The following is a 16,683-nucleotide window of genomic DNA, read 5'->3' as shown; positions in this document are numbered from 1 at the left end:
CTACCATTGTGGTTATATATGATACAAGACATCACATTAATTTTCTTGTATTTGTTTTGTGTCCTATTATATAATCTATTTTTGAGAAAGATCTGTGAGCTGTTGAGAAAAAAGTGTATTCTGAAGTATTTGAACGGCATGCTCTATGGATCAATGTTAGTCCATTGACTTATGATATCATTTAACTCTGATGATTCTGTGTTTACTTTTTGTCAGGATGATCTGTCTGTTGGTGAGAGTGTGATATTGATATCACTCACTATTAATGTGCTGGTGTTGATAAGTGTCTTTAGATCTAGTATTTTATAAAATCGGGTACACCTATGTCTGATGTGCATACATTTCTAATTGTAGTGTCCTCTTCATGGACTGCTCTCTTAATTAGTATGAAGTAGCCTTCTTTATATATTCTCTGAGTAATATTATTTTGAAGTCTTGTATCTTCTATGTCTTCAAAGCCAGTACCACATGGGTAGTGCTTATGACATTGCCAAGTCTGCTGACAAGTAGGCCCATGAACTTTCAAAGATTCTCCTGTTTCTGCCTCCCATCAGTGTCTGTCTGTCTGTCTGAAAGAATGCTGGGGTGACAGATAGATGTACATTATTGCCTGGTCAATGTGATGTTAGTGATTGAACCCAGAACCTCATTCATGCTAGGCAAGCATGAGACCAACTTTGCAACATCCAAGCCTACTATTTGTTTTTAATAAGATACTATAAATGCTGTCCGCAGGTGGGGTTGGGCTGGGGGGACAGCTCAATGAGTATAGCACCTGCCACGCTGGCATAAGGACCAGAGTTTGGATGCCCAGAACTCATATCCATAAGCATCTCTAAGAAGTCACACACCTGAAACCCCAGCATGTAGGATGGAAGACTGCATCCCTACATGGAATAGGGAATTGGTGAGCTCCAACTTCAAGTCAGAAACTGCTTAAATGTGTAATTTGGAGAGCTATCAAGGAAGATACCAGACCTCCTTTTCCCACACAGGAGCACACCCCCAACACATGCATAAGACATGAGAAGACACATTCATTTGTGCACATACCAATGCAAAAAAAAAAAAAAATAGATGGTGCTCTTTTATACAAACACTTTGCTTTTCCTGAGAAAAAGAATGTCGCCCCCTTTTCAGATCTTTCCGTCTGCCCTAAGAAGTCAGTGGACTCCGGTAAAGCAGACAGAAGTATTGCACTGTTCACAATAAAGACAAAGTTTTGAGCGGCTCACTTGAATTTCAAGAATGCTGCTGACTCTGGATTGGGACAGTATTGCTGGGCTGGGCAGACATCCCTGAGGGAAGCAGGGTTCAAGGAGCATTCTGCAAAAGAAGCTTGCTTGCTCTTTACAGTCAGCGGAGCATTCTGAAAGCAGCGCTCACCAGGAATGTTGAAGACTGAGCAGTCTCCTTCCACCTCTGAGGCCAGAGTGAGAACACACAGACTCAGAAATGCTCATCTGTGGAATGTGGGGGAGCCTGAAGTCAGGGCAAGAGCAAGGCAAGAAGAGTTCTGGACAGAGCAAAACAACTACCTTAAAACCAGTGTGTTCGGCTCTGCCAAGTTCCTGCAGCCTCCATAGAAAACAGTGCAGGAACGCGGTTTGCTACAGAGGACACTGCAGTGGCGCAGTCTCTGAGTTGAGGATACATCAACAGATATCCTGGTGTCTTCAGTTTCAGATGGACAAAAGGCACTGTGTGTATAACTCATAAAGACTATATAGGATTGGCCTTTCTGTTTGTTTATTCACCAACAAAAGTACTGCTGCATACAGATTCAAATATTTGGGTATGGTTGAGTGCTTTTCTGTGTTCATGAGTGCCTGGGGCCTGTCTGATGTGGGAGGCCTATTCATAATCATTCCTACCAGGAAGTAGCATAAGGAAGGCAGATCCTCCTGGTGTCTCCCCCGCTACCACCACAGAAGGTAGGCAACAGATATTTTAAGGAAGATAAGTGGGTAGGCAGGAACATGCATAGCGACATAGTCTGTCTTAGGGACCTCGGTCGTGCTTGGTGCCCTCCAACTCAGAAGAGCTTCTCTGAGGTTAGGGAATAGCAGTCTGGAAACACCCCTTCCAGCCCACGGTAGTGGTGCTTGGAGCCTATCCAGGGCTCCGAGGTCTAAGCAGAAGAGATGAGGGGAATAAAATCAAGGCAATAAGACAAACCAATTTAGAAAAGAGCTAGCTGCTGCAGAAATGGGAACAGACCCTAAGCCAGGAGTGAGTTGAACATCGAGACATGAGGGGCCATCAAGATGGTTCACTGGGTAAAGGGGCTTGCCACCAAGCCTGACAACCTGGGTGCAATCCCCAGAAACTCTTTGTGTGCACCAAAGCATATTCACACACACACACACACACACACACTCTCTCTCTCTCTCTCACACACACACACACATACACACACGCAAACAAACAAATACAAAACAATGTTTTGAAAGAATTGAGGCATGGGGGAAATCAGATAAAGAATGTATTACATCTAATTTTTAGAGTATTGAGCTATTTTCTCCTCCCACTTTTAAATTTTATATTTCCTAGTATGCTAAAGAAACCAATGGCTCTGGTGTGACTGCCATTTCTGAGTAATCCCTCATTGCTCTCACCTGCATGATGATTAGAACAAATTTACTCCTAAAAGATAAAGTTCCATTCAGCAGGAAGCATGGGGGAGGGTACTGAGAGAGGGAGATGAATTAGAATGATGTGTATAAAAAAGACATAATGAAACCCACCGTGTCTTTTTGAATGGTCACTTTAAAATTGAAGGGGCTGGAGAGATGGCCCAATGGTTAAGAGCACTCACTGCTTTTCTAGAGGGCTCAGCGTTTAATTCCCAGCACCCACATGGCAAGCGCTAACTGTCCATAACTCCAGTCCCTGGGATCTGATGCCTTCTTCTGGTCTCTGCAGGCACTGCCTGCATGAGTGTTGTGCACAGATACACATACAGGGCATGAGTGTTGTGCACAGATACACATACAGGGCATGAGTGTTGTACACAGATACACATACAGGGCATGAGTGTTGTGCACAGATATACATACAGGCAAAATTCCCATACAACATAAAATTAAAACAAAGGTTAAAATTTGATCTAAATTCATGTTTTTAAAGGTTTTAAAAAGTAAAGTTTTCCAGTCTTGAAGAACTTGAACCCAATAACAACAACAAAAATCCATGTGAACTTGGAACCAAAAGTGACATTAACACGTAACTCTCAGCAGTTGATGGGGTTTCCATGGCAGAGCATCACTAATGCTGAAGGCATGCACTGGAAAGGAAGGAAGGAGGAAGGGGCCATATTAATCAAATATGGCATGGCTAATTGACAGTCACACCGACTGCCCTGTTTGTGACAGAGCCTGACAATGCCTGCTATATAGCTGCAACATTACTGAGGTGCTTCAGTGGAGAAACAATCAAGGTTCTTATGGCAATAGACAGAAACCAATAACAGACAATTCAACACACATCATCACGTTAGATGGTATTGGGTAGCTCAGTGCATGTCTAGGAAAGCTGAAGAGCCATATTCAGAGAGCACATAGCAAGGAGCAAAATCCAGCACCCACTGATCTTCTAAAGTCCCAAAGCCTCAACTACTGTACAGAAAACTCTTATACTATGTTAATGGCTCTTTAACCTTGGACCAAGCTAAAGAAACTATCACCACTCTGTTTCTGGACTAGAGGGTCCTTTACCAGGATGCCACTATCCTCATGATTTATCATGCTTGTGTCTTAGGGTTTCTATTGTTGTGACTCTTTTAAAGGAAAATATTTAATTGGGGTAGCTCACTTACAGTTCAGAGATTCAGTTCATTATGATAGTGGGGGGCATGGCAGCATGCAGGCAGACATGGTGCTGATGAAGTAGCTGAGAGTTCTACATCTTGTAGGCAACAGGAAATGGTCTGAGACACTAGGAGGTATCTTGAGCATGTATAAGACCTCAAAGCCTACCTCCACAATGACATACTCCCTTCAACAAGACCACACCTACTCCAACAAGGCCACACCCACTCCAATAAGGCCACACCTACTCCAACAAGGCCACACCTACTCCAATAAGGCCACATCTCCTAATAGGGCCACTCCTTCTGGGGGCTGTGGTGGTTTGAAAGAAAATGGCCCCCAAAGGGAGTGGCACTATTAGGAGGTGTGGTCTTGTTGGAGGAAGTGTATCACTGTGGGCTTTGTGGTCTCTTTTTCTCAGGCTTTACTTAGTGTGACAGTTAGTCAACTTCCTCTTGCCTCTGAGTCAAGATGTAGGACTCTCAGTTCTAGCACCACATCTGCCTGCATGCCACCATACCATCCTGATGATAATGGACCGGACCTCTGAAACTGTAAGCAAGCCACTTCAATTAAATGTTTTTATTTATAAGAGTTGCTGTGGTCATGGTGTCTCTTCATAGCAATAAAAAATCGTAACTAAGATGGGGGCCATTTTCTTGCAAACCACTACAGCTTGGTTCCTCATTTTTTAAAAAAAACTTTATATATTGTTTGTTTGTATACATGTGCATGCATGATCATGCTACAGCACTCATGTGGAGGTCAGGGAACAACTTGTAGGAGTCAGTTCTCTCCTTCTATCTTGTGAGTACCAAGGATCAAACTTAGAACATTATACTTAGTAGCAAATGCCTTTACCTGCTTAACCCTCTTGCTGGCCTCTTGATCTCTAATTTTTGATGTCTTTAGTCACTAAGCCAAAGTCTGTCACAGGAGTACCTGCTTGCTCATCTACTGGCCATATATCTATGCCCCAGCTCCAAGGAAAAGGAGAGTCGGCTGTTGTTAGAAGTGATTGTCCCACTTGGAAGATGATGAAAACTTTTATTTTCATTTTCTTTTATTTTTTTGAGACAGATTCTTGGTATATAGCCAAGACTATCCTTGAACTTATAATCTTCCTGCCTCTGCCTCTCAAGTACTTATATTTCAGGTATATACCACTCTACCTTGCATAGACAGGGCTTTAAACTTTGTTTTTATTTCTTATTTGTTAAACATAGGAAGTATGAGCATGATTCATGCTTATAGGAAGGTCTATAGAGGAAATGGTTGATGATACATTGACAGGGGTTAGCAGTTGGAAGGGAGTAAAGTTTTTCATTATGCTATTACAGCAAGATACTCCCAGAACCATCTACGCATAAGAACATGCTAAGTCCCAGAGACCTAACTAAAGCCACCTGCACCTCCGCATGTAAGCAACACACTCAGCACACTTGTAAAACAGAACGGCTTATGCCCTGGCCAACTTCCATACAGACCTTCATGGAAGAGAAGAGAGAGAGAAGTGGTCTTTCACCATCTTTGGACTACTGAAATTTGGAGTGAGGTAATTCTTTCCTGTGAAAGGTGGGTAAGTTGTTGAACTGTGCTCCATAAGATGCTCCTAAGCATCCATCCTTAGTCTCTACCTGCTTGATGGCAATAGGGTACCAACCTCTCCTAGCTGGAGCAACAAGACCTTTCTCTAGGCATTGATAAGTGTTTCCTGGGAGACAACATCCCCCTTGGTAAGAACTACTAGAAACTGACCAGCTGGCCTGTCTCTGGAAGGAGGCTCAGCTTTGTTCCGAGGCAGGGAGCAAGAGACCAATAGTTACCTAGAGGCAGACTTTCAAATGCAACATCCCATCCTCATGGAAACCCAACACAAACATCCAGGGTGTGTCAGCGACTCTTACTGCTGTGCTTATCAACCTTATCCTCTCAGGTAAGTGGAGACCATGGTTGTTTCTTCCATTTCCATTTCCAGTTTTGACCGCCAGAGATGTCAAAGGGGGAGTGAGCCGCACTGACGGGCTTCTTTCCCACTCTTCTATGGGTTCCTGGGACAGCGAAATGAAGGCTGTCCCAGGCATGTTGGGACAAGCTGGTGACCCTTTCAGAGCCCAGCAATATTCTGATGCAGTCGGGCTTCCCCCAGGCTAGGAGAAACTCCCCCAGTATTAATCACTTCGTCGTTTATCCCTCAGAACCCTCCTCGAATCTGTTTCATTTCATTATTGTCCCCAAAAGCCTCTAAAGTGAGTCACAACAGACATGAAATTAGTTCAAGGTTATGGGTTATTTCAAGCAGGAAATACGTCTTCTATTTTCTTCTCTATAGTTTTATTTTCATTGACATATAAATTGTATAAATTTATGGAGCACAATGTGATATTTTATTATGTAGATACCCTTGCATAAAGTAACGATATTCAGACTGTCTCTCTGGAGTTTGTAGCATAAACCTAAAGAGGAGAAAAAAGATTCCCCAAACTTGACAAACATAAATTGCCCCCTAATTTACTAAGGAGAAACTGATGTCCCTAAACAAAACTCTCTCTTTTGTTGAAGTTAAAGTCTGAACTACACTAGAGTCTGCTGTCCTCGCCATCCTCATTTCCTACTTCGTTCGCTTTTTCGCCGGTCTTGCTTCCCTCTCAAGGAGTCTCGGTTCCCCTTCTCTGCAGCTGTGGTCTGGAACATCTTCGCTAGCCTGGGTGGAGTGACCACAAACACCCCTAAAATTGGACTAATCCAAACCCACTCGACTGACCACTATGATGTTTTGAAGTTGCTAAGGGTCAGCAGAACATGGGAGCGTGGACGGATTGGCTTATACACAAAATGCAATGGAACGCCTGTGGCAACACCAGTTTGTTTGTGAGCAGTTGTTTCTCCGGATCCAGAAGATGGTACAATCCAGGACTGCCTCACTGTTGCCAGTCAAAGAGCCTAGTAGAAAGTTTTCTTGTGAAAGGTGGGTAGACAAGGCAAATGGGACACGGGATATGCCTTGTATTCCAGTTTGCCGCCTGTTGCTGTGGAAAACACAGTGACCAAAGCAACTTGGGGAGGAAAGGGTTCATCTTATACTTCCATGTCACAATCCATCACTGAGGGAAGTCAGTGTGGTGATATTTTATTTGTGCTGAAATGTGGCGGTATTTTATTTGTATGTTAATAAATAAAGCTTGCCTGGAGATCAGGGAGAAAAGGCCAGCCATTCTAAGTAAACAAGAAGTCAGGCATCACACACCCTTAATCCCTTAGCAGGAAGGATCTCTGTGTGTTCAAGGCCACACCAGGGAACAGAGCCAAACATGGTGACACATGCTTTTAATTCCAGTACCAACCACAGGGGCCTGGAGGTCTATACAGACAGACAGACAGACAGACAGTGACAGAGCTGTGTAGAAAGAGGAAGTGAGGTAGCTGGGCTAAGAGAGGCAGTGAGAGGGCAGAACAGCAAGGCAATAAAAGCGTGGGTAGACAGAAGTAATGCACATTTGGAAGCTGCAGAGTTGGTGAGGTAAGGTTGACTGGTGGCTTTCCCTATTTCCCTGATCTGAGGCTTTCACCCTTATATTTGGCTCTGTGTTTCTTAGTTAATAAGACCATTTAGAAATAGGTCTACAAGTCAGGGCAGGAGCTCAGGGCAGGAACTGAAGCACAGTCCACAGAGGAGCTCTACTTACTGGCTTGTCCACATTTAGTTAACACAAAAGACTTTTGGGGAAAGAGGTTTGGCATGCCATTGTGAGGGTATTACTTCCCAATGTCAAAGGATCCTTCCCTGATGCGCACCTCTCCTCTCTGTGAAACTGCAGATTAGGTGGGCACAAGAGACAATAACAAAATAAAATACAAGGCAATCCTTTAATAGTAGCAAGAATCATGTCTAGTTATAAACCTACACCCATGTATTGTGCTGGTCTAATGATATACTTCAGGGATTTTTGAAAGATCATAATAGAGAGGATAGCCAGATGTGGTGGTGCTTATCTTGAATCCCAGTACTTAAGGGAAGTAGAGGCATGTCAATCTCTGTGAGTTTGATGTCATCCTGGTCTACATAAGAAAGTACCAGTCCAGCCAGGGCTATATAGTGAGACTCTGTCTCAAAGAAAGGGAAGGGAAGGGAGGGGAGAGGAGGGGAGAGGAAGGGAGAGAAGGGAAGGGAAGGGAAGGGAAGGGAAGGGAAGGGAAGGGAAGGGAAGGGAAGGAAGGAAGGAAGGAAGGAAGGAAGGAAGGAAGGAAGGAAATGGGCCAGTGAGATTACTCAGCAGGTGCTCATTGTACAAATCTGGCAACCTGAGTCAGATGCTAGAACCCACATAAAGGTGCAAGAAAAGAAATGACTGAATCACACACACACAACACACTAATAATAGTAACAATATTAAAAAGAGAAGAACCCTGAAAGGAGACCTCAATGTCTCTAGAAACTTGTAACACTGCAGGTATACTTTCCATTTTTATAGCAGATGTATCAACTGATGATAATAGATGTGTAGCTGAAGTTTTCCTGGTCCTGCCTGGCCCATGATCAGGACAAATCTCTCTCACCCACCAGTCCCATAGCCAAGTAAACACACAGAGACTTATATTACTTACAAATTACTAGATAGCAGGCTTCTTGCTATCTAGTTTTTATATCTTAAATTAACCCATTTCTATTAATCTATAAGTTGCCATGTGGCTTATGGCTTACTGGTATCTGAACATCCATTTCTCATGGCGGTAGCTGGCAGTGTCTCCTGACTCAGCCTTCCACTTCCTAGAATTTTCCTCTCTGCTTGTCCCGCCTATCCTACACTTCCTGCCTGGCTACTGGCCAATCAGTGTTTTATTTATCAATCAATCATAGCAACACATTTACACAGAATACAGAAAGACTTCCACAGCACAGATGTACAACTGATGAATAAATTATAAAAATGTATACACAAAAAAGAGAATCATCATATAAGTAAAACTTGCTAACACTGACATAAAATTGTATATTTTTTAAGGTAAGCATGGAAGGTTTTGAGGGAAGTGCTGGGACATCTTGGTCTGTGGAGAGAGGTTACACATTCTGAACAATTTTGATAGTACAAGCACTGTTAGAGATAGATTGTTTAGGCCTTACTATGAAAAACTTGGAGTCTCAAATACATCTGACCTAAAAGATTTTTGTCAGGGGCTCTTGTTCTGAGAATGATTTTTTGTAGTTATAGCAAGAAGAATTTCTATCATAGTATGTAAGTGCTGTGTTACAGAAAATACTAAAATTTGATTATAAAATTAACTTCTTAAACTGGATAAGTTATTGTTATTCCTCTCCTAACAAATAGACATATAGAAACACACACACACACACACACACACACACACACACACACACACTATAATGCTGTATTTTGGAAAAGACCACTAGACCACAACTTTTCAAAGTATGATCTGAGGACCACCAGAACCAGCTCTGAAAACCTGAAGCAGATCTGGGACCACATGAAAACTTTGTAAATCCGTATCCAGGGTTGTAGGCTGGAAGCTGAGGTCCATCTTCCTTGCAACTCCTGAAGTTCTTTTTGTGTATCTCTCTTATATCAGGCACCACTCTTGGCTTTGTGCTTTAAGAACACATGTACTTCCTATATATATTGACAAAGATTAAACATTACTACTCCAAAAGTGAGCAACAGCCAGACAGCAAAGCAAGACAGCAGGGCACAGGGTGATTCCCAAACCACTCAGCTCCCTGACTGGCATCTGGGGGTCATGATGGAACCATCTGTGTTCTTAAGGCTTTGGGTAGTTCTTCCCTCCTGCTCTGCTGTTTACAGCCCATACGTTCCCTGTCTTGGGATGATTCAACTCTGAGCCTAAAGTATCTGTCAGTGGATGTTCAAAGGTCCTTGTGGTGATATTTTGTTTGTGCTCTAACAAATAAAGCTTGCCCCAAGATCAGAGGATGGAGCTAGCCATTAGTGAACCATAGAGGTCTGGAGGTCTGTACAGACAGACTGGAAGTGATATGACTGGACAGAGAGAGGAATATAAGGTGGCTGGAGACAGGAGATCACCCCCTTTTTGGTCTGAGGAGTCAGATAGGTAAGAGATGACTGCTCCTTTACTTCTCTGATCTTTCAGCATTACCCCGATATCTGACTCCAGGTTTTTATTAAGACCAATTAGAATTCACACTACAGGTCCTAATGTCTCCCATGATCCTCAGCTGTCCATTACATCTTGGGTTTCACCTTCCCAGCTTTATACAATGGCCTTCTAGGTCCTTCTTGCAGGAACACTGACCCTGCTGCCCTTTGGTTTGTCTCAGTGGCTTTCTGGAACCTTGATATACCCTCAATGACCTCCATGCTTTTCATCTTTCTTATCTACAAAATCCATACCATCTGGATGACCTGGCCAAATTTTATAAACAGCTTGAGATGTAGCTAGCCTACCTGCCTTCAGACCACAATTACAGGGGCTTCTGGGTGCTTTCTTGGAGGAAACATTGTTTTTGAGTAGGAAACCCCTTCAGCATTATTCTCAGGTCAGGCTCTCCCTCTTCAAATGCATTTCCATTTTTACAGTGGGTAGGGTTTTGCCATTGGGGCAATAACCTAAAACATTGTTACATCAAAAATAAATAACATATAATATCTATAAAGGGAGTACAATATATATATATATATATATATATATATACATATATATGTATATATATATAACAAGATACTTATTTAAAATTAATAAGTAACTACATAAATAAACAGAAAAGAAGACTTCTCTACAAAGCAATACTGATATCTTGGCTATGTTGTTATCTCGCTTCCTGGAGCTAATGCCAACCACACAGAATTATTGTTACATCCTCCTCATAGATCTCAGATCCAAGAAAACATGATGGAAATGCAAATGAAGTGTGTAGCTATGTAGAATGACATACAAGTCTGCTCTTGCATCCTTTCTGTTGTCGCTATATTTTATTGACAATATGACTATGAAATGGGCTGATCCCATATCAGATGAGGAAAAGTGGGGATTACACAGGATTTGTTAAACTACATGGGGAAAGCATAGTTTCCCCCCATTATTGGTTTGAATATTAACCCTCTCTAGTGCAGACAGACGTTTCCTCTCCTGGTGTGTCTGGTAGAAGGCTCTGTGATGTCTCTCTGGATTGTGTTCTTCTGAGAAAAGAGTCCAGGAGCAGTGTCGCAGCACATTCCCCAGTAAAAATAGCCTGAGAATGTTTATGATTAGGCCTCCTGGAAAAGATGACTTCCATTTTTATCCTTGACATTTATTCCTAAGATATCAATCTGGAGGTGGGAGTCCATTAGCCATCTTGCGGCTCTTCTCACTATTGATTTTGGACCTTTGAACAGCAGACGCTTTAAAAAGTCACATTCCAAGACCCGAGGATGTAGCTCAGTGGCACTTCACTTGCTTATCATGTGTAAGGCTGTGGGCTGAGACTCTAGCACTGTCAGCAGAATAAAAGGACCTCCACGCTTGTGGGCTGGAAGCACAGAGCAGAAGGTAGGAAGCACCATGCCTGAACCACCATTCCTGACATGATGCTGAGGAGAAGCCACACCAGGGAGACAGAAAGGAAAACAGTCTTGTGGGAGCAATTCTGAGATTCATTAATGTACCTTGTCATTGATTCTAAAATAGAAGCAGCAAGAATCATTTTGGGTCTCTCCCTGGAAGCAAATAATTACTCCCTAGGAAAGGGAATTAAATGTGGCTCCTATAGAAATCACATTAGTATATGTAACCCACAATTTTAGATTTAAAAATACCCTGAGAACAAAGGGAATAAAGTATAGAATAAAAAATCCAAGCTATAGTAATATAAATTTTCCCTTGTTTGTTTTCTACTGCCATACCCACAATTACTTCTCAACTTACAAGCATCACAAATCAAAATAATATGGAAGGAAACCCTATTCTTGTTTGTAAATAAATAAAACACCTAGGATCATAAAAATACCAATAATCTTGAAATTCAGTTGTAAAACTTCCAGAATATGTTTACAGTATGTTCTGCTTTATTAATAAAGACCTAGCAACTGTTATACTGAGCCATAACTCCATAGTAAATTATATTCCAGCGATCTACAGCATTGTATATGCTGTGAACATGTGACTCTCCTGCCTGTATCCCGCACACAATTCTCCCACCATTGCTGTGAAGTTTTATGGTGTCAAGCTCCCTGAGAAGGGGAAGCATTATGAAATTTCCTGACTCTGCTGGCTAGTGTTTTGTCAACTTGACACAAGCTAGAGTTATTTGAGGGGAGGGAAACTCAACTGAGGAAAAAGCCCCTCCAGATCGGACTGTAGGCAAGCCTGTGGGGCATTTTCTTGGTTGACGATTGATGTGGGAGGGACCAGCTCACTATGGGTGGTACCATCCCCTGGGAGGTGGTCCTAGGGCGTATAAGAAAGCAGGCTGAGCAAACCACGAGGAGCAAGCTAATAAGCTGCATTTCTTTATGGTCTCTGCTTTAGTTCCTGCCTCCAGGTTCCTGCCTTGAGTTTTGCTCTGATGGAGTGTTACCTGGAAGTGAAAGATGGAATATCTTTTAGTCATGATGTTTTACCACAGCAATTGCAACCCTAAAACACTGACTATTTTTGTCTTTCCAGAATGATTAATCATCTGATGGGACTATGATTATAGAGTTCTTTGTGAGTGCAACCATTCAGAAAAAGAAGCTTGAGACATCTCATGAAATAAATCCAGGCTCTTCTAATCTTTTGCTCAAAGTCTGGTGCTGCCCACGAGTTGCTTCTGAATTAGAAAATCTTTGCATTTATGACCTGTTACTGTTAAAAGTGTTCGTGTCCACAGTGCCCACACTGGTCTCACAAGAGTTAATTCTTACCACACAGAAAGCATTCTTAGGAGAGTTAGGAACTGGGGGAGTGGTGAAGATCTTCACGTAGGGATAAGGATCCAATTTATCTCCATCAATGTCTACCCATCATGAATGTTGTTTGTAGACATCCCTCAAGTACAGACTAGTACATAGATTTTCTCTCATGTTAACAAACAATTCCCAGTGGGTTCTAAAACCCATGCTTCAGGTTTCAACCTACCAAAAATACAAAAGAAACATGGAGAATAAATTGATGGCAGGTACCTTGCTCTCAAGACATATTTTACATAACCTTTGGAGATTTTTGTTTTGTTTTGTTTGAAGCAGGCATGCACCACCACATCATGCTAGCTTTTGTGTGTGTCTCTCTCTCTCTCTCTCTCTCTCTCTCTCTCTGTGTGTGTGTGTGTGTGTGTGTGTGTGTGTGTGTGTGCGTGCACATGCATGCCTGGTATCATTGGAGAACAGGGCATCAGATTCTCTGAGACTGACATTACAGACAGTTGTGAGCCACCATATGGGTACTGAAAATCAAACCCAGGTCCTCTGGAAGAGCAGTCAGTGTTCTCAACCAATGAACCATATCTCCAGCTCTCTAAGGAGCTTTTTTTAAAATTCCAAACTCAGAACACAGCTCATACCAAAATAATAACAATAATAGTAATTATTATAAACCAAACAATTTGTAGTGGGAACCAAGAATTATTTCATTTTTATCATTACTATGAAAAAGAAAACATTAAATAAAACAGATACCCCTTCTCTCTGGTGATGGAAACTGTTTTCCACTTCTAAGTTTCTTTGCAACATTATCTTTTTGTTATTGTTAGGATTTTGCTGTTTGTAAAAAATATCTTTATCCATTAATAAAGAAATTTGCTTTAATTTTTGAGAACGTAAGCAAAATAATGAATAAGCTGACTAGTTTCCTCAGTACTTTTGTGACCCTGTGGCTGAGGCCAGGAACCCGGGGAAAGGGAGAACTGGCCCCCACCTTGAATGTGCTAACGACAAACACACTACAGTGGTAAGATTCGATATAGTTTTCAAGGGAATGCAACAGATACTATATAAAGAGTGAAAGAATGTGTGGGTAGCTGGTGACTGGCAGTGGCAATGATGTCACACGCACATCCCTCAGCCTTATGCCTGATGTAGAATCATGGCTATGTGACTGGTACAAATATTGCTCATGTAATGGGAAGTCCCCTGAGAATGTTTTGACTTAGAAATGAAGATGCAAAGCAAAACATAAAATTTAAAAAAAAAATATATATATATCTAAAGAGGATGGCAGAATTCATCCATCAAATGGGAAATCTAAAGGAGATAGAGTGCACAGGGTCACCGAAGGAGAAACTGGATTTTGGAGATAGATGTTGGGGTGCAAGGAGGAAGTAGAAAATGATTCTAGAATGAAGGAGTGGTGTGAAGGGATTCACACGAGAGTCTAAGATGCGTCATCCTCAGCTTAAGGGATGAAATTAGTATCTGATTCCTACAAGAAGATTCAGATGCAGAGAGACAGATATGTTTAGAAGCTGACTGATGAGGAGGCTGTGGGCAAATGAAGTGTATTTCCTGAGGACCAGATTTGTGCCACTCATGAGAGACAGCCTGGAAGCAACAGGAATCTTTCCAAGAGCCATCTGGAAGAGGAATAGAACTTGGGCAGAAGGAAGCTTGTGATGAATTGCTAGGTGTTTAGGCATTGCAGAAGGAGCTGTAAACAGCCAGTTAGAAAAGACATCTGTTTGTCTATGTGGAAAAACGAACAGAGAAGGATCCACAGGAAATGGGAATTCTCAAGAGAATCCATTGGTCAAAGGGTAACTCAAGGAAGCCATTCATTGATGACACCAATCCAATAAGAACTCTCATGCCTTTTCTGTTTCCTCTCCCATTTCTCAGGTTTCAGCCTGAAGGCATGAAGACAACCTTCATCGAGATCTGGAAGGAAGGTATGTGTAGTGTGACATGAGAGGAGCTGACCGTGTCTTGACATGACACGGGGGACTGAAGGAGCCTCCCATTAGGACAGAGGAAGGAGGAGAGATTGGGGAAGAGCAGGGCAAAGTTTTCAGTTAGATCGTGTCGTAGGTTCACTAAGCACATAGGCTACACAACAGGGAGTGTTAACGTCTGTACCCAATCTTTGTCACCCTGCTGTGTCGCTCGAGTCCGGCGCTGCTTTTAGTTTGCACCATTTTTCCAGTTTCACTCTGGCATGACACTCTAAGGCTTTCTCAGGCAAATCTAAGGAGGAACGAGCCCTCCATTGTCCTATTACTAAAATTCTTTCTGTTTGTGGTTTTGTTTTTGAGACAGGGTCTCTATGTAGTCCTAGATGTCCTGGAGCTCACTCTGTAGGCCAAGCTGGCCTCAAACTCAGAGATCCACCTGCCTCTGTCTCCCAAGTGCTGGGATTAAAGGTGTGTGCCTGGTCTAAGACCAAAATTCTTACCTGTAGATGAAAAATGGCCCTGTGATCTCTCATGCCACCCTACTCTTGTTAATCAGAGAAGTCTGTGCCAGTGTCCTGGGGACCAGTAGCAGGACTGTTGATAGTGTCAAATAAATGACTGTGGTACATGCTGTAAAGTGGTTATGACCCTAAACACAAAGCGCTGGCCACTGATGTCCCAGTACAGACCTATTTCCACCCAGAATACAGTCTAGTGGGGTCACCTTCCCTTGTAAACACACAAGGGTATGGAAGGTTCTGCTCCAGCCATCAGGGACTTCAACAATACCTTACTTGTGTAAACAGCCTTTCTGTTTCTGAGGCCCAGCCTGTTAAGTGGAAATACTTAACGTCAGCCACAGCATTTTGTTTTAGAGTCTCAACCACCCCTGTGCCTCTCTAGGCAACTAACTGTAAGTTTTCTTATGACTGGATGAGTGAGAAGGGGCCTGAGTACATAGAGACGACTATGGCTCACTGGTCTTTGGGGCTTGATGATTTACATGAAGAAAACTGGGGCACTTGCTCCCTGTGAGCACTGAGAGGATTGAGCAATGCTGCTCCTTCTGTGTTCTGATTCCCTGGACAGAGTCTGTGGACAGCAGAACTACAGACAGGAACCTGAAGCAAAACTAAAGCACAACCATGGGGGAGTGCTGCTCACTGGTTTGCTCTCATGGCTTGCTTAGCTTGCTTTCTTATACAACCCAGGACCATCTGCTCAGCCTGGCTCTCCCACATCGATCATTAATCAGGAAATGCCCCCACCGACTTGGCTACCGGCCAGTCTGATGGAGACAATTCTTTGATGAAGGTTACCACTTCTCAAATGACCCTAGCTTGTGTCAAGTTGACAAAAAACTGACCTGCATAATAATTGTCTTTCAACATTTTATTTTCTATACTTTTCTACAGTATTTCTCCTGTTTCATATTGCTACATGTGATTGTTCTCTAGCCTTTTATGACTAGATGAGAATTTAAGATCAGTCCTCTGTAAACTCCAGAACTTCTGAGTATCTTACTGAGTATCATCTTGATGGATTAGAAGTTGTCTTTGGAATGTGGAGAAGGAAGAGTCAAGATAAGAAAAAATAGATCCAGTCCCGAAGGGAGAAAGAAAGAGCTTTAAAAATTCACGAAAAGAGGAAGAGACAGGTGAGAAACAAAATAGGAAAACGGCAGTGGGATGAGATCAATCAGCAGCTGAGCATCCTGCTACTGGCTTCCCAGCTGGGCAAGAGAACTGAACCCTCATCTGGTAGGAATCCAGGTGGGCCAGGTCTCAAATTCAGTTCCAGATCTTGCTGAGACAGTGCCTCCTCTAACAGAAATGCTCGACAGTGGGAGGGAGTTACATATTTTTGTATTTATTTTTGTGTGTGTGCACACGCATGTGTGCTGTGTAACTGTTTCCTCAGATATTGAAACATTCCACCCTACATGGAAGCTCTTTAACAAGAAGGTAAACAACTCGAAAAGAGTTTCAGGAAGTCCCTGAAACTGAGCAGATCCATTAGGCCTCTCCCTGCCTGCTA

Source organism: Onychomys torridus, chromosome 1 (genome assembly GCF_903995425.1).
Source record: "Onychomys torridus chromosome 1, mOncTor1.1, whole genome shotgun sequence".
In the NCBI taxonomy this organism is placed as follows: domain Eukaryota; kingdom Metazoa; phylum Chordata; class Mammalia; order Rodentia; family Cricetidae; genus Onychomys; species Onychomys torridus.
The sequence above is the reverse complement of the archived record's forward strand: the minus strand, read 5'-3'. Positions refer to the sequence as shown.